This window comes from Suricata suricatta, chromosome 17, assembly GCF_006229205.1.
Source record: "Suricata suricatta isolate VVHF042 chromosome 17, meerkat_22Aug2017_6uvM2_HiC, whole genome shotgun sequence".
In the NCBI taxonomy this organism is placed as follows: Eukaryota; Metazoa; Chordata; class Mammalia; order Carnivora; family Herpestidae; genus Suricata; species Suricata suricatta.
In genome coordinates, this window is record NC_043716.1 from 55,204,206 (window position 1) to 55,221,644 (window position 17,439).

Genomic DNA, 17,439 nt, shown 5'->3' on the forward strand with positions numbered 1-17,439 from the left:
CGCACGGGCGGGATGTCGGCGGGGGCCACGCGAGCCCGCCCCCCTCCCCAGTCCCTCGCCGCCTCCACCCCAACACCCCCGCAGGCCTGGCGCGGCACCGCCTCCGGACACAGAAAGGTTTACTCAGCACCTGCTGTCTGCAAGAGTCCCTGGATGCAGCCGCCTGGGGTGGGGGACAGTGTCCCCCGTGTTCCAGAGCCTGGCGGTTTGGTTAGAAACTGTGGTCGCTTCCGCAATAGGTGTATATTTTATGTACCCACAAAAGTTGACATTTTAAAAGGATGTGATGGGAGCACCTGGGTGGCTCAGTCAGGCAAGTGACCGGCTTCGGCTCAGGTCATGATCTCGCAGTTTGTGAGTTTGAGCCCCACTCGGGCTCTGTGCTGACAGCTAAGAGCCTGGAGCTGCTTCGGATTCTGTGTCTCCCTCTCTCTCTGCCCCTCCCCCACTTACACTCCTGTCTCTCTCTCTCTCTCTCTCTCTCTCTCTCTCTGTCTCTCTCTCTCTCTCAAAAATAAATGAAAACAATGAACACAAGTTTCTTCAGTGTGTCATGGCTTACCTTGTACTGGTCCCACTTTGGAGACCTGGGTTGAGTGGGGGCCTGGAGCTGGAGAAAACACCCCCCTTCCCCTCCCCCTCCCCTTCTGGTCCATGTCTTCCATCCCCACCAGGTCCAAGGCCAAGCTGCCCTCTGGTCCTGGCTCCCACTTCCCAGCCACTTCCCAGGCTAGGGGGCTGGAGGGCCCTCAGATCTGGGTTCAAATGCAGCATCAGCTGCTCATTGACGCAACGACAATCAGGCCTCTCTGAGCCTCGGTTTCCTCGTCTGTGAAATGGAGGGGTGAGCGTCCCCGGCCTGCCCGGTTGAGTGCCTGGTTTGCAGCCCTCTGCTGGACCCGGCGGTGTTGCTAGATGGGCACATGCCCACAAGCCACCCTAATGTGAGTAGCACCGCCCTCCCACCCCCCACCCCACCCCAGGCAGGGTCCTGTTGGTCATGCAGATTCAGAGAGGTCCATTTATCATCCTGTCTGGCTTAGCATGTGGTCCTGGTGAAGGTAACTGCTAGTAAAGCATGTGTCACCAAACTGCAGGGCTGTGGGAAGGGAAGGGTTCCAGGAGGGGTGAGTGGGAGAGAAGAGGGAGGGAGCAGCAGAGTCATCAGTCAGTCAGTCAACAAACGTCCTCTGAGCACTGGCTTGCTGCCAGGCGCTGCTCTAGGCAGCGGACGCTCAGGGAGCTGACTCTGCAGCCCTCAACTCAGGGGGCCCAGCTTCTCTGAGGAGCATCCGAGGCCAGGGCAGAGGGGCCCCCAGGAGCTGGAGGGAGGCCTCGGGCCACAGCTGAGGTGTGGTCCCCCTGGGCGGAGAGTGACTCAGGCCCCGCCTAGCCTCCCCACCGCCTGGGTTTGGTTTGTTTAAGAACAAATTAGTCACGGAGCAGGCAGCTTTCCCGAAAATAAAATGAGAATCCCCAGGAAACAGGGAAAATTGAAGGCAGGAGGGTGAGTCAGCACGTGCTGCCCCCAGGGCTCCACTTTCCAAAAGGCTAGGTCCTCTGCCTCCCCTACCTCCCTCCTGGGCTTCCCTCCTCCTCCTCCCCCTCCTCTCTCTCCTGAGCCTCCCTTCTTCTCTTCCTGGGCCTCTCTCCACCTCCTCCTTCTTCTCCTCCTGATCCTCCCCCTCCCCCTCCTCCCCTCCTGGGCTTCGCTCTTCCCCCTTCCCCTCCTCCTTCTCCCTCCCCCTCCTCTCTCTCCTGGGCCTCCCTTCTTCTCTTCCTGGGCCTCCCTCCTGGGCCTCTCATCCACCTCCTCCTCCTCCTCCCCCTGGGCCTCCCTCCTCCCCCCCAGCCTACTTCTCACCCCCCATCTCTGCAAGTTCTCCACCATTAGATGCCCCCTCCCCCCAGTGTTACTTCTTCCCTTACTTTTCCTCTGGTGCCTCCTGACGCCTCCATCCCTCCTCCTCACTTGTCCTGCCCCAGTCCTCACCCCCACTCACAGGCCCTCGTCCCCTCCCCCCTGTGTCCACTGTCCATCCGTCACCCATCATTTGTATCCCTCCATATCCACGGAGCACCTACCAGGTCCAGAGCTGTGAGGGGGAGGAAGAGGAGCAGAGAAAACCTCCCCTCTCCCCCAGAAGGCTTCCTCTCCTGCTTGGGACATATTACCCAACAGCCACAACTGGGCACTGGGCCCGCCCCCTCCCCCTGCCCCTCTGGCCCCTCTCCCCCCGGGACTCGCAGAGCTGGAAGGAAGAAAGGACAATGTCTGAGGACTTCATTCTGAGCTCTCTGTCCCGACTCCCTCTGGGCCAGAGCACAGGGCCTGGGCTGAGGGGGCTGCCCCGGCGGGGCAGGAGAGCTGGGGTGAGATTTCTCACCCACGAGTCCCTTTCTGTGCCCAGAGCGGAGGTGAGGGACACGGAGCTGGGCTGTTTTGCATTTGAGGGGTGAGCACGCATGTCAGCCTGTTCCCTGTCTCCCCGGCCTGAGCCTCCTGGGGGAGCAGGGAGGCCAGGTCTGAACTGTGGATGGGACTCTGGCCAGGCCCCTTCCTACCCCAACCACCTGAGGTCGGCAGGGAAGGTTCTAGGTTGCAGGAGGGAGACAGCATAGGGGACCCAGGCACCTTGAACCCGGGCCTCCCAGGTCAGTGCCAGCCTGCTGTGGCCAGGGGTCTACCTGGCTGGAGCAGGTGAGCAGGGAGACACCTGCCTTCGGGGACCCCTTCTCACTGCAATTCCTGACATGGCCAAAACCCCTTGATTCGGTGTCCCCGCCCACCTCCCAGCTGGAATGATGCCCTTCCTCTCTGCAGGAATCCCCAGGGCAGCTCTGTCCCCAGACCCCTCTGACTCAGGCTGGCCCCTCAGGAGCTGGGGAGCTGGTCCCCACGCCTGGGTCACGGGCTGGGCTGGAGCCTCCTGTCTCTCCGGTCACCGTCCGATCTCTGCGTGCCGTTCTTGATGAATAATTTAGCTGTTCGAATTACAGTAAAGATCTCTTGAGCTTCCCTTCCCAAATCATTAAGAGCTGATACAAGGCGCCTCCGTTCCTTCTAAGGAAAGTCCCTTTCCCAGTGAGGCCGGGCCCCACGGGTGGGGCTGCCCCTTTCCCGCCGATCACTCACCAAGTTCGGGCAGTAATAGGGGATTGCTTTTGTGTTGTTTTAATCTTGACTGTAAAAAACATGGGCTGAAGCACCTGATGCCGGTTCTGGCAGCGGGAAGGTACCACATCCTCGGAGGTGGGGTAGGTCGCTCCTGACCCGGACAAACCCCTGCGGGTGCTGAAGAGGCAGGACGGTGTCTGTGAGCAAGGAGTGTGGGGCCTGACGCCAGCCGAATGGTGCAAGAGAGCATGTGCATGGGGGTGTGCAGGCCCACGCGTGATTGCACACAGACGTGCGCACACGTATAGTACACAGCAGTGCGAGCTGCACATGCGTGCGCGCGCGCGCCCGTGTGCGCGTGTGTCTGCGAGCTGGGTGCCTGAGTGGCGCCGCCGTGTGTGGCTGGCGGGGGGGGGGGGGGGGGGGGGGGGGGGGGGGGGGGGGGGGGGGGGGGGGGGGGGGGGGGGGGGGGGGGGGGGGGGGGGGGGGGGGGGGGGGGGGGGGGGGGGCTTGTCGTGCAGGAACCCCCTCCGAGCTGTCAAGGAGCCCGGCCTCCTCCAGCACTTTCAGAGCCGGGTGGGCTGGGTGAGGAATCTGGGTGGGGCTGGGCTCCGGCGCCCAGTCAGGTGACTTGCAGGCAGGCAGGGGAGGGGCTTTAGGAAGTGGGGGTGGGGAGGAGGAGTGGGAAAGGGCAGGGGTGGGGACCTTGGCTTGGAGAGCCACTGAGGAGTAAGGCAACGTCCAGAGATTTGAGCATCCGGGTTCCAGATCCAAGGGTGGCGGGAGGTGGGGCTCTGGGTGATGGAGCCCGAGGCTCTGGGCCCGGAGGAGGCGGGCGGAGACCAGACACCCCAGGCCAGGAGGGTCGGCCGGCGACCCGAGGCTCCGGGCTGGGGGTTGGGGGCGGGGGAGGCTGAGGGAGCAGGTCCCCAGTCCCTGCAGCTGTGCAGAGGAGGAGGAAGGGGGAGCACGGGAGCCTGTGAAGTCACGCTTGGCGGCGGGCCGTGGCAGAAACATCTGCCTCCCGCCCGCCGGCCCGACTGGGGGCGTCTGTTCGCCAGCCCGGGTGCAGGGACAGGGACAGACCTGCATTTCGATGCGCCCGTGCCCACACTCACTCGCCCTGAAGCCTACACCTGATTCACTTGGTAGCTGGACAAGCCACCGAGTGTCTTCCGTGCCTGTCTGTCTGTTTGTCCTGGGAACCCCAACACAATAGCCGACTGCTGGCATTGGGGGAGGGGGGTGGAGACCCCCACGCTCTCACCATCCTCCTCAACTTTGGGGGTCCAGAGATGACCAGGATGGGGGTTTCTAGGGTCCCTCTAACTGGTCCCACACATGTTAAGGCTAGGACCCTAGTGGGCTGGTCCTTAGGGAGGGAACGGCGCAGAGATGACAATGCAGCGGTGGCTTCTAGGAGGAGAGCAGGACTGCCCCATCCGGGGCTTGGGGGTTCGAAGATCTGGGAAGGCCCCCAGGGACCCATCTCCCCTCTGTGCACCGGCGGAGGCCCGGCCCCAGAGCTGTCCAAGGGAGACGTGTCCCAGCCCCCTCTTGGGTGGGCTTGGATCACCTTCCCACCTGGTGAGGCACCTCTTTCCTCCAGCTAGGTGGCATGGTTTGCCCTGTGAACTGCACAGGGGTCCCCCCCAAAGGTGGTCCCAGCCCCGCAGTAGCCGGGACTGCCCTCTCCGGCCTCATTGGACTCAGCCTCCTCTCCCTCCCGGCAGGCCTCGGGGCCCAGCTGTGACCTCAGCACCCCCAACCATATGTGTGCCTGCCCCAGGTCCCCCGGGATGGCCTCAAGGTGCTGCTTCAGCATTGCTCACGCTTTGACTGAGCAGGAGGTGGAGCGAGGAGGGAGCACCCCACAGGCCTCACTGGGCGCCTCTAGAATCAGGACAGCAGCCCCTGGTAACCTCCCGGCTTGGTTCCAGGGGGAAAGGGAGGCGTGGCTGAGGCCCGCAGAAGGGAGGGGAGAGTTCTCTCAGTTTCCGTGGAAAGGATGAAGAACGTTCGGATTTCCAAGCCCTCCTGGGGCCGCATTGACTCCTTATTTCTTGGTGACGGGACTAAGGACCTGGCTGGCTCCCTCCTTCCTCTCCCCTCCCTTGGGAGGCCTTGTAAGGTGGCATCTGGCTGTGAGCCCCCTTACCCTCTTCTCCTGTCCTTTCCTGTACGGGGAGGGACCACAAAGGTTGTGAATGGGTCACCTCTGCAGTTTTCCCTCCCCCCACTCCCCCTGCCAACCTGTGAGCAATCTCTGTCTCCGCTCCAGCCACAGTGGGCTTCTTCCATGGCCCAGAAACTTCCATTCTCTCTCTCTCACCCCTTAGCCTTTGAACCTGCTTCCCCTCAGCCAGGAATAGCAATTTTTTTTTTTCTGCAAAGGGCCAGGTAGGAAGAATTTGTGACTCTGCCCTTGTGGCATGAAAGCAGCCACAGACGGTGTGCAGTTTGCAAACCAATGCGTGCGGCTGTGTTCTAATAAAACTTTATTTGTGGACATTGAAAAGTGAACTTTGTACGATCTGTAGGGTCCGGAAATAGCATTTTTAAAATTTTGTTTTGCAATGATTTAAAAATGTAAAAGGTCAGATTTGGCCCACGGGCTGTGGTTTTTAGGCCGCCTCTGCTCTCCGCTGCCCCGTTGGGTAACTTCTACTCAGGGCATGGCTGACGCACCCCTTCCCTGACCCGATGAGAGCGTCTTGTTAGACACACTCCCAATACTCCTGTTTCCTGATGGGCAGCCTAGCACGGAGCCTGACACACACCAAGGGCTCAGTAAGTGCTGATTAAATGTGGTTCCTCCCTACCATTGTGTCTGGTCTTCATAACACCTGAGCGAGGCACAGCTAGTCAGTATGTCCATTTTATAGATGAGGTAACTGAAGCCCAGAAAAGGTAAGTATCTTGCCCAGGGTCACCCAGTTAGCCGGGGCAGAGGCAGGAGTAGAGCCACGGCTCATCATCTGCTGGGCAGCTGGGCAGCAAGCGCCCGGTTCCAGGTCTCTGCGCAGGGGCGAGGTCTCCAGGAGGCTCGGCTCGGCTGCGCTGGGGGTCAGGGAGCCCACCCGGCTTCATCCCTGATAACCAGGGAGCTGATGGCGGCTCCCATCACCCTCTGTCCTCCCAAAGGTTCCTGCCCTTCCGTGGCTGGCATTCTTTGTCCCTCAGTTCTGGGCTCCGATTCTGCCTTCTTGGGGCTGGACCCTGTGATTCTGAAACCCTGATCTGTAGTCACCGCCTGCACCGCACCCCCCTCGCCCAGGCCTCTCAGCTGAACCTCCACTTTGCACGACACGGGCCGGTGACAGCTGTACCCCTGGCCCCCGGGCTGTGGGCACCACCCCCACTGGCCACAGCCTCCAAACCAGTCCTTCCTGCCAGCTGTTAATCTCCGCATTTGTCCAAGGTACCCGGACACCTCTGTGCTCCCAGCAGCGTCAGCCGGGGAAGTGGGGTGCGCTCCTGGGCGGGCCAGGCTGGACAAATATGTGGTCCGGCTGTGGTCTCCCTTCCCATCACGGAGCATCCCCGGGGGGTTTGTGAGGTCGGAGGTGGGAAGGTGCCGGCCCCTCTGCCGGACTGGCGGGCGTGACCCCAGAGCCAGTGTGGCTGCTTGCTTCTCCCTTCTAGCCCTTTCCCACAGAACATCCTGGCTTCAGGAATTTTCATCGTCTGGGCCAGAGTTCATCGGAAGTTCTCCCATCCGCCCCCTCTCCCATCCCCTGGAGGGAAGCAAGGAGAGAGGGGGCCAGGCGGCTGAGCTGGAAGAAAAGAAAGTTCATTTGCACTGACTGGAGAGGTAGCAAGGGCTGGGGGCAGGTCAGCGCAGGCTGTCCAGTGTGGGTCCCACACTGGACATCGAGCCTATGGGGGCAGTGCAAAGACACCACCAGAGCCCAGAAGCTCGAGGAAGCAATGCGCAGCCCGGGGAAGACAGGCTGGGCCTGGCCGGGAGGGAGCCCACACCAGAGGGCTGGGAGCCTGGCAAGGAGATTCCAAGGAAGCAGATGTGGTCCCTTCACAGAGGCCCCAAAGCTGTCTTCTCCCTCCTTGCCTATAACTGCTGCCTGAAATGCCCAGGGTCTCCAGCCAGAGAGCGTGAGAACATGGCCATGCTGGGCACCCCGGGGCGGTGGGGGGGGGGCCTCACTCCATGCAAAAGCAGCCCTCTAGGATCAGTCATGCCCAGGGCCATTTGTCACCTGCCACCAAGAAGATGGAGACAGGGTTCCTGGGCTGGGGGTGAGGGCAAGATGGGACACTTAGGAAACAAGGAAGGCTTGGAGGGGAAGATGGAAAGGGGAGAAGGAAGAAAATAGAGATGAACGGAAGAAGGAAGAGGGGAGAAGGGGAGGAGCGGGAGGAGCGGGCTTGAATAACCCCCCCACTTCGCAGGGATCCCTGGGAGGCCCCTGGGCTGAGAGGCCCCTAGGTGTGTCCGCGCTGGCTGGTTGGCTGCGCAATGGCATTGGCGGCCCCATGCGCCCACACCTAGTTCTCCTACTTCTCCGCAGGCTCTGAACAGCCCCCTAGTCGAGCAGGGATGGAGCCTGCTGCCCGCAGGCCCGGTTGCCTGGGCAACATCCCTTTGTTAGGCACCAGCGTCTGAAAATGGCAAACCTTCTTCAGCGGGTCAGATCTGGTTCCCTCCCTTCTTTCCCCTTCTCCTTTTTCAATTCCAGTGGCCTCTGCCCAAGTTGCAAACTTCCTCTGTCTCCATGGGGACGGAGGAGGGCTGTCTCTCTTTTTCCGTCCCAAACATCTGTCTCTATAAACAGTTGTGCGGCAGCACCTCCTCCTTCTGGGCCCCCGGCTTCGGGGAGGAAGTGCTTTGTTTATCCGGAGGGGGTCGGTTTCCTTGCTCCTCTGGGGTTGCTCCTCGGAATGGCTCGGGGCCCTGGACTCCGGGAGCCCTGGGTTGGTGGGCGGGCAGCGGCCCTTGAGGCTCCTCTGGCCGGGGCCCCACGCCTGGTGGGGGGCAGCCTCTCTGCACTGTCGCCTGGTAGACCTCAGCTGGGGTTGCCCTAGGCAGGTGATTTGACCTCTCTGAGCCCGGTTCCTCCTCTGCAAAGTGAGGGATGCTAATAATGCCTAACAGACTTGCTGGGGGTGGGGGTGATCTTCACAGCGGGTTGGGTGGAACTCTTTCCAGAAGCCTCTCCGGCTGAGTTGCTACCATCACCAGCCCCATTCAGGAGACGGTTGAGACTCCGAGAGGTTAACTGGCCAGAGCTATATGGGAACTCAGCCGAAAGCACAGCCTTCCACCCAGGAGGCAAGCCCACGCCTCCCACTCGGTCAGGACCTCTACCCAAACCCCACGTCCTCCGTTTTGCAGATCGAAGGGCTTGAGTCAAGGGGCCTCCTCCCCAGCTTGAACCTTTGATTTATTTCAGGGAAGAGGGTGGGGCGAGCTAAGAAGTCAGCGGGGCTTTGCCAAGAGCCAGGGACTGGAATGCATGATGTATGGGCGAAGAGTCAGGGACAGGGACTCTGGTGACTCAGCCCTGCTTTCCCTGGCTGGTGGAAACGAGAACTGGACCACAGGCCAGAAGGCAGGACTGGCCCAGGCCCAGGCCCAGCCTCGGCTTGGAAGCACCTTGGAGACCCTGTCCTGGCACCCACATGTGCTAAGCATCAACATGGCTCCCATAGGGCCACCAACCTAAATCCCTACTCCAGGTCTGGCACATTTTCTGTGTCCACAGTTCCCCTGGGGTGCACAGAATGAGGTCAATCTCCCTGTTTCTAGATAATCAAAAGACAGATGTCACAAACAGCCATGTCGGTGGCCGAGAGTGGCAGCTTGGATGTCAGAGCAGGAAGAAGGGGCTTTGAGTGCAGCTCAGTTAAGTACCGGCTGACCGCAGGGTGAGTTAACCTCTCTGAGACTTGGTGGTCTCACCTGTGGGATAGGGGGCGGGCGTACCCACCGGAGGGGATGCTGACTAGGGGCTCAGGGGTTAGCATGGGGAGTGGGGCCCGAAACAAAGAGGACATCATCACTCCTGTGATCATTCGATTGGCTCAAGAGGGCAGGGGGTGTGCTCCCCAGGGCCGTGGGGGCCTGTGCTCCATACACTTGTAAGGCCCAGGCATGTGGGGGCGGTGGTAGTGCTTGCTGGGGGTGTGGGGGGCAGAGTTGTGACCAAGAACCTATCCCTGGAAGGAAGGGCCCAGACCCCGCGGGAGCTACGCTCCACTGTCCCATTGGACTTCACTTGGAAAACACAAATGGAAAGACTCAACGACAAGGTGGGACTCCTGGGAGGCACAGTCGGTTAAGCATCCAACTTCAGCTCAGGTCATGATCTCGAGGTCTGTGGGTTCAAGCCCCGCATCGGGCTCTGCGCTGAGAGCTCAGAGCCTGGAGCTGCTTCTGATTCTGTGTCTCCCTCTCTCTCTGTCCCTCCTCTCTCTCTCTTTCTCTCTCTCTGAAAAAATAAATTAACAAGGGGTGCCTGGCTGCCTAGTCAGTTGAGCGTCCGACTTCAGCTCAGGTCATGATCTCACGGTTCGTGAGTTGGGTTCTGTGCTGACAGCTAGTTTGGAGCTTGGAGCCTGTTTCCGATTCTGTGTCTCTTTCTCTCTCTGCCCCTCCCCTGTTCACACTCCACTCTGTCAAAAATAAGTAAAGTGTAATAAAAAATTTTTTTAATAAATTAACAAAAAAAGAGGGACGCCTTGGGGGCTCAGTCAGTTGAGCATCCAACTTCGGCTCAGGTCATGGTCTCACGGTTCGTGGGTTCCAGCCCCGCATTGGGCTCTGTGCTGACAGCCCAGAGCCTGGAGCCTGCTTCGGATTCTGTGTCTCCCTCTCTCTCTGCCCCTCCCCTGCTCATGCTCTGTCTCTCAAAAATAAATAAATGTTTAAAAAAATTTAAAAACTAACTCACCCCTTCAGTAAATTGCAGTCTCCAATTTCACAGATGCAGGTGCTCTTTCCGTGTCCCAGGCCCCGCATGAGGGAAGAAGTTGGGGTGCTGACCCCTCGCCAGCCTTGGCCAGGTGGGTCTCCCCTGCTTGCCCCAGGCTGACCCTAGACGAAGGAGATGCGGAGGCCTCTGTGCAGTGATTCCATAAGAAAAGCCCTTTTGCGGGGGGTGGGGGGGGGAAGGGGGGACGCACTCCCAGGAGTGTTTTGGGGAGCAAGAGGCATGCTGTCTGCAACTTACCCTCAAATGGCCTCGGATGAAAGTGGGGAGAGAAGCAGGAAGAGAAATGGTAACACCGACTGTTTGGGGGTGTCCGGGTGAAGGGGATACGGGAATTGTTTGTAGTACTTTTGCAACTGAAACTATTTCAAAATAAAAAGTTGGGGTTTCTGGTTTTGTTTTTGTTTGGAAGGGTCTGGAGGGAAGATACCAGCAGAGAGTCAGTCCAGCTGGCGGAGGCTTGGTACTGCTCGGAGGAGACTTGGGGCTCTGGCCACGGGAGACGGCAGCGGTGGCCCCGCGGGACCCGCACCCTCTACTCCTGCCACCATCGGGCTCCAGCTTTCCGGCCTTGTGGCCAGTCTCTCCCTTTGGGGGGCCTGTGACTCAGCCAAGGGTTCTATGTGGCAGGAAGTGGGCACAGTGAGTCACGGGGTGGCTCTGTACCCTCTCTCCCTGAGGCGGGATAGCAGCTGCCCCCCCCAGGGCCGGAGACAGCCCTGAAAGAGGGGGCTCTGCACCCCACGGTAGTAATTACAGGGAGGCCTGCTTCGGAGGACCCGGGCCCGGAGCCCTGGGCTGGAGGGGGCCCTGCCTTGTCCTCGGGAGGCCGGCTGAGTGTGCCCTCTGCCAGCTGTGCCCACAGCCTCTGGACTTTTCCAGCCACTTGCGGGCACACTCACAATGCTGGACACTCCTTAGGAATTCCCCACTGTCTGCAGAGGCAGGAGCCACTGCCAGGCGCCCCCCCCGACCCCGCTGGCTGCCCCCCTGCTGTGTGCACTCATGAGGGCGGCCCCCCCCCCCACCGCACTCAGCTGTCCCGCAGACGCCCCGTGGGCCTGGTCCCAGGACCTCAGGCTGCTTCCAGCCTGCCCGCCTCCAGCTCCAGGGCTCCCCCTGCCCCCTGCCATTGACCAGGACTGAGAAGTCTCTCCAGGACTCCCTGACCTCTGCACGCTTTCTTCTCACCTCGGGCTGAGGCCGCTCCCTTCAGCGGCTGTTGTCATCCTACCGAAGGCCAGTCAGCCAGTGCTGGCCTCCCCGGGGCCACCCCCACTCAAGGGGCCTGTCTGTCGGGGTCACTTCCCACTTCCCAGGTGCAAGCACAGCGCTGGAGGAGACGCCTGGGGTCCTCTGGTCCGGCCGGCCTCCCTGGTGGTCAGCCCCCCTGTGCCGGCGCAGACTCCCGGCCTCCCTCCCTGTCCGGCGTGGACAAATGTGTGTGGCATCGTGTCCCTGCAATCCTCCACATGCTGTCTTCTCTCGGGTCACAGAGGACGGGAGACCACCCCATCCCAACAAGGACCGGGGGTGGGGTGGCTTTCTGGTGTCCCAGGGGCCCCTGAGCATGAATTCATGTGCAGTCAACTTGCACCTCCATGTCTTTCCTCCTAGGACCTCCAGGACCAGGGTCCCCACGGCCCCTCACTGAGGACTCTATGCTTAGTCCTGTGTCTTTCCACCGACTCTTCTAGCCGGTCATCATTTTGCATCCAGATAAGTTGGGTGACCCCCCCCACCCCCGCCAGTTTTGTTTTATATGCCTTCATGCTCTTCACTTGACTCATTGATGAAAACGTTGAACAGGACTTGGTCCGGGCCAGAGAGTGACGGTGAGCCTCTGGAGACTTACCTCCTGGTGCGTATCCATCAACTGCTTTCTATCCTTGAAGAAGGAGAGTATTCATTTCATTCCATTTCCAAAATAGAGCTCAATGAGAAAGAATCTGAGAGCATTCTACACCCCACTCTTCAGGGATCAGTGAGCACTTCAAACGCGTTGGCATGTCTTTCTACAAGTTTCTAGAAACATCTAGAAATACATAAGCCAAAACACTCAAAAATGCAGTCAGACCGAAATAGTCTTTTGTGGTCTGTTTTCGCTCATACTTTGTGAGTATCTTCACGTATGGACAGATGGACAGCTGCATAAACAATCCTCAGTGGCTGCATCGTGTTGTGCTGTAAGGACATGTCTCGTGCAGCAGACCCCGTGTGAGTGGGTCCCAAATCTTCTCTGCCTTTTTAAACACTGGCACCTATAGGCCTATCAGGAACATGTCTGGCCCCTTTCCTCCGATAAGCTCATCGATCACGGGGCTGCCTTTTCTTTTTTTTTTTTAAATGTTTTATTTATTTTTGATACAGAGAGAGACAGAGCATGAGAAGGGGAGGGGCAGAGAGAGAAGGAGACACATAACCGGAAGCAGGCTCCAGGCTCTGAGCTGTCAGCACAGAGCCCGACGCGGGGCTCGAACCCACAAACGTGAGATCTGACCTGAGCCGAAGTCGGAGGCTCAACCGACGGAGCCCCCCGGGCGCCCAGGGCCGCCTTTTCTATGCGCGATTTGTGCCCCATTGTGTTTTATCCGTATGTCTCTCCTAAAAGTATTTCCCGCTCCAATAATTATATACTGTCATCGCCCTGCTTGTAGCCGCGGAGTCCACGCCAACTTAAGAGCTCACCCCCAGTGCCTAACACGGTACCTTGCACTTAGAGACACTCCGTAAATATTTGTTGACTAAGGGCATGAATAAATGAATTTGTTTAATGATTCATTCCAGCGTTTAGCTGGTGATCACCATCATCCTCGCTGGTTCCCAGTTTCTGGGTCTGCTTCCTGCTCCACAGGGGCCTGGTTTGTCCACCTTCCGGTGGCTCTCCGGATCTCTGGGATGACAGCAAAGGAGTCGCCCCCCAGCCAGGGGCCTGAGCTCCCTCCCGTCCCAGAATGGCAGCCCTGGGCTGACATTTGAGTTGATTCAGAGCCACCATCCCCCGCCCCTGCCCCCGCCCCTTCTTGCTGTCCCCTCCCCTGTGGGATTTCAGTTCCCCTCAATCTCGCCCTGTCCCACTTTCTTTCTGAGTGCGACTGAGAAGCAAGGTGGAAGCTGAGAGTCATTTTTGTGGCCTTGGGAGCCTTTTGGAGAAGGGGCAAGGGTGTGGCCACCCGGAGGGGGTCTCTTGGAGGAAGAGCGCCACAGCCCCTGCTCTGGGGGGTTCTGGATTGGCGGGCTTTGGGGTGCATCAGTACACAAGAGATACTCCACAAAGGCAGTTTGCTGTCTTTCCTCTTGGACATCACTTAGTCTTCTCACCTAAGTGCTGGGTCTGTCCTTTTGCAGTCACTTCTGGTGGAGAGCGCCCCCTCCCTCCCTCCCTCTTCTCTGCTCCTTTTGAAATCAGACCTCTGCTCCCTTGAAGGTCCCGGGTACTTTGTTCCCTGCACCCGCCCACTGCCCTTCTTTCTCACTGAGACCTTCTGAGACCTTCTGTGCCTGGACTGTCCCAACCCTGACATTCTCTCTCCCCCAGTTGGTCATTTTTTCTTGATCCATTTTCACTCTTAGAACCTATAGCTCTTGTTGGCCAGAATTCCCTGAACTTTTGGAAAAAATACCCCTAAAATTGAGAGTACCCACCTGACATTCCCCGTCCCCTCTTTCCTCAGCTCTTTCTCAGCCCACAGGGAACAACCCTGCATGAACAGTGAGCCCAACAGCGACAGTCCTTGCCTGGAGATCAAACATCAGCCTCTTGGCTGGAATAAAGACCATCGCCATTACCATGGCCAGCCAGCACTGAGCCCAAGCCCAAGGCTGATGCTGCTTCCCACCTCCCCAAGGAGGAGGCATCCCAAGTCACAAAACCCTGGGACCGGGGGGAAAGAGAGGGGAGTGAGACTCGGTTCGCCCCACAAAGCGCTCGCTCTCAGGACTGAGCTTAGGGTTTAGAATGGGGAGCATTTACGACACAAGGGAGGGGACAATAAAAATGAAGGGGATAAAACCCAGGATGGATTTTTTTTTAAAGAATTTTAAAACTGTGCTGCCTTCCGGTTTCTTCATCAGGAGTAAGTAATTTCCAGTCATCCCATCCATTAACCAAATATGGCCTAAGGAAGAAAAACCCTCCCCGGAGCCTGCGGTGGCAGCGGAGGGGCCACGCAGCCACCTCCAGAGACTGAGCTGGGCCCCTTGAGAACACAAGGGGTGGAGGAGGCCTCGAGGGCAGAGGGCAGGTGCCTGGCCGCTGAGGTGGGGGTCCTCTTGGGTTCCACTCAAGGGGCTCAGGGCTGGGTCATCGGGAGAGTGGAAATCTCTGGAAAAACCCTTCTCCCCCTGTTGCAACATTCTAGGAAAACGGCCCGTCTGTTGAATAAGAGTGAATCAGCCAGGGGAAGGTTCGGGGCGGTCACTGAAGCCCCATGGCTACTTGTCCCCCACCCTCTGGTTCCCCAGTGTCACTCTGGGGGGTGGCGAGGGTGGCACTGCACTCCTACTTAGAATTTCAACAGGACATATGCAAATGGCCAAATGGCCCTGGGTCCTTCAGGGGAAGTTATGACGTGAGAGGTCTGCAAAGCAGAAGTGGGGACGGTGAGATTTCCCAGTCCCCTCCCAGTCCCTCTGCCCCTCCCCCACGCCCCTCAAGGGCCCTGCTCCTTCCCTCTCAGAAAGGAGACCTGTGGTTTTTCCCCAATTTCCCAAGTCTGAGAAAATGTCCATCTTTAAAGGCAACTCACTGTTTGGCCTCATTTCAGCCCCAGAAGTGAGGAATAGATGGGGGGGGACAACCCAGCGGGGCTGGTGAGCAGAAGTGAGAATGAAAGGAACGCACCCCCAAGCAAGCACCGCGTATCAGGTGCAGGACCCCAGCCTGACCCCTCACTTCACGGCTCCATCCTGGGCAGTGTGGCCCCAGCATCTCCTGTACCCTCCTCCCACCGCTCCCAGCCTGCAAGCCCCCCAGGATGGGCCTGAGGCCATTCAGGACACCAGGACATTTCGGGCACTGCCCCCCTCCCCCCACTAGAGACACCTCTGAAAACTCCGCCTTCCCCGCTGAGTTCTGTCGGGGCAATTCTGCATTCCCAGTAACTTCCACTTTTAATTAATCGCCAATTGATTACCCTTCCATTTACAGGTGACGCTGGCCTCCCCGTCAGGAAGTATGAACTACCTATTGACGGGTGAGTCAGAGCCCTTGCTCTTCATGAGCCGGGGTGTTGGGGACCTGGGTTTCCCCTCACCTGTTCCAGCTTGCCCTGAAAGATGGGAAGGAAAGGGCTCTGGGGAGAAAGTGGTTTCCTGCCTCTTCCTGGGCGCATAGCTGAACCTCACTTCTTCTCTGTCCCTGCTCACTCTCTTTCTCTTTCACCGGATTGCCATCCCTGGTTTGGTGGCTTTTGGCCTGACCTTTTACCCATATCCTACAGTGTAAACGGTGGCTAACCCAAGGTGTAAACAAAACTATATTGGCATCAATTAAAGAACCAGTAGTGAACTGGAGACTGTATTTCTTTTTCAGGGGTGGGGCGGTGAGCTGAGGGGAGTTGGGAATGGGGACAAGTTTCGGTTTTTATTCATCTATAACTTAATTGCTCTCATGGAGGCTAAGAATGCCATTCGTACATTTCACCACTCACAGGTATTAGTGCGACCCTTAATTGTTTTTATTTTAAATATTTTTTTAATGTTTATTTTTGGGAGGGAGAGAGACAGAGTGGGGGGGAGGGCAGAAATAGAGGGAGCCACAGAATCCAAAGCAGGCTCCAGGCTCAGAGCCCTGTGGGGCTTGAGCTCACAAACCAACCTTGAGATCCTGACTGAGCCGCCCAGGCGTCCCTAGTGAGACGCTTTAAAAGAAAAAGAAACCAAGCTGCAGGGTGTCAGTTGTAGTGGGAGAGGGAGTAGGGGGCAAGGGTGCAGCATCTGGAGGACCCCAGCAGCTGGGGCCCGAGGACAGGGGGACAGTCCATGGCCAGCTGGGCCTGAGCGCTGACCTCACTACATTAAGTGAGCTAAACGTTTAATCTCCGGAAACCTCCTCTTTGTCATCAGAACAGGATGGGGGGGGTGCTGTCGGAGAGTTCCCCCACCTTCCTCCCGGTCGGGGGGGGGGGGCTGTCAGGAGGGAGACGCCTGGGGCTGGCTAGAAAGGCAGCATCTCAGTCCCCTCCAGAGGCCTGAGGCATCAGTCTGCCTTTTAACAAGACCCAAGTGGCTCCAGCTGACTTTAAAGTTTGCTGAATGAGGATGTGAAGCATCCAGCGAGCAGACAAATGTTAGCTTCCCCCCTCTCCCCTCCCCAGAGCTCTTCCTCGGGTAACCGGGAAACGGTATGGTCAGGAGAGAGGGATTTGGGTGAGATAATGCAGCGGCTTGCATTCTGATGGTGTTGCGTATATGCTGTCTCCTTAGGACCATGACGTGGGACCGACCACAGAGATTTTTATCCTGGTCCACAGATGGAGGAGCGTGGCTCTGAGGAAGCCAGCAATAGGTCCTAAGGTCAGAGTCAGCCTGAAGGGACCCAGGTCACATGTGCGGATGCCTGAGGGTTCATCCACCAAGCCAAGGCCACCCGTGGAAACGGTCACTCCCTCTGGTGGAGGAAGGGGCCCAGGGGGCGGCTGTATGGTGATTAGAAGGTTTTGCTGAACAAAATGTAAAAAGACCCCCAGGGACCGGAGTCAGTGTCCTAAATGTGACAGCAGATGTGACCATGTAACCAATTAATGACCATTTGGGGGGATCTGTCCTGTATTGGGCACTAGGGATTTGACGCTGAACCTCTACCGACACATGGGTGAGGGGCTACGGCCCAGAAGGGCAGGCAAGTGGGACCCATGGGGACGGGGCCCATGCGAACAAGCACAGGGTGCTAGGAAGATCGCCCCACAGAGAGGTGGGAGCAGAGGGCGGAGAGGCTGAGGTGGCAGCGCGGCAGCACGGAGCGCTGGGAGAGGGTGCGCGGTGGCCACAGGCTCGGGACACACTCTGTTAGGGACCCGACACCAGAGAATGTTCTTGGCCTAGGAGAGGACCTGGGTCTGGCCAAAAAGGGGAGGGAGCTGGGCGCGGCCGGGGAGGAAGGTGGGGCGGGAGGAGAGCCCTGCCCTAGCGTGCCCTCTGTCCCGGGCGCGCACCCTGCCGGGAAGCCCGGGGGCCACAGCTGCTCCGCGGGCCCGGCCCAGAATAGCCTCCCTTCCGGGCAGGGCTGCCCAGGCCCGCAGCGCCAGCGCCCGAAATAGGGCTCGCCCGGAGGCCCGCGGGCAGCGGCCGGAGGGCGCGAGGGGCCGCCCAGCTCCGGGACGCGCCGGGGGCGCGGGGGACCTGGGGGACGGCGGGGGCCCGGGGAGAGGG

The 17,439-nt window shown here is 59.0% G+C and overlaps 3 long non-coding RNA genes across 3 annotated transcripts; 2 read left to right on the forward strand and 1 right to left on the reverse strand.

Annotated features, from left to right (window-relative positions):
* Positions 1 to 5,599: 5,599 nt before the first annotated feature.
* On the reverse strand, positions 5,600 to 10,917 carry LOC115282985. Its single transcript, XR_003904834.1, has 3 exons — positions 10,309 to 10,917; positions 10,030 to 10,172; positions 5,600 to 6,894 (listed from the first exon to the last, which is right to left on the reverse strand). It is a non-coding gene; the product is annotated as an uncharacterized LOC115282985 (long non-coding RNA).
* On the forward strand, positions 8,748 to 10,874 carry LOC115282986. The gene is made up of 4 exons (XR_003904835.1): positions 8,748 to 9,004; positions 9,303 to 9,388; positions 10,063 to 10,141; positions 10,481 to 10,874. It is a non-coding gene; the product is annotated as an uncharacterized LOC115282986 (long non-coding RNA).
* Positions 10,918 to 14,843: 3,926 nt separating the features above from the next.
* On the forward strand, positions 14,844 to 17,160 carry LOC115282171. The gene is made up of 3 exons (XR_003904537.1): positions 14,844 to 14,935; positions 15,218 to 15,263; positions 16,495 to 17,160. It is a non-coding gene; the product is annotated as an uncharacterized LOC115282171 (long non-coding RNA).
* Positions 17,161 to 17,439: the final 279 nt, after the last annotated feature.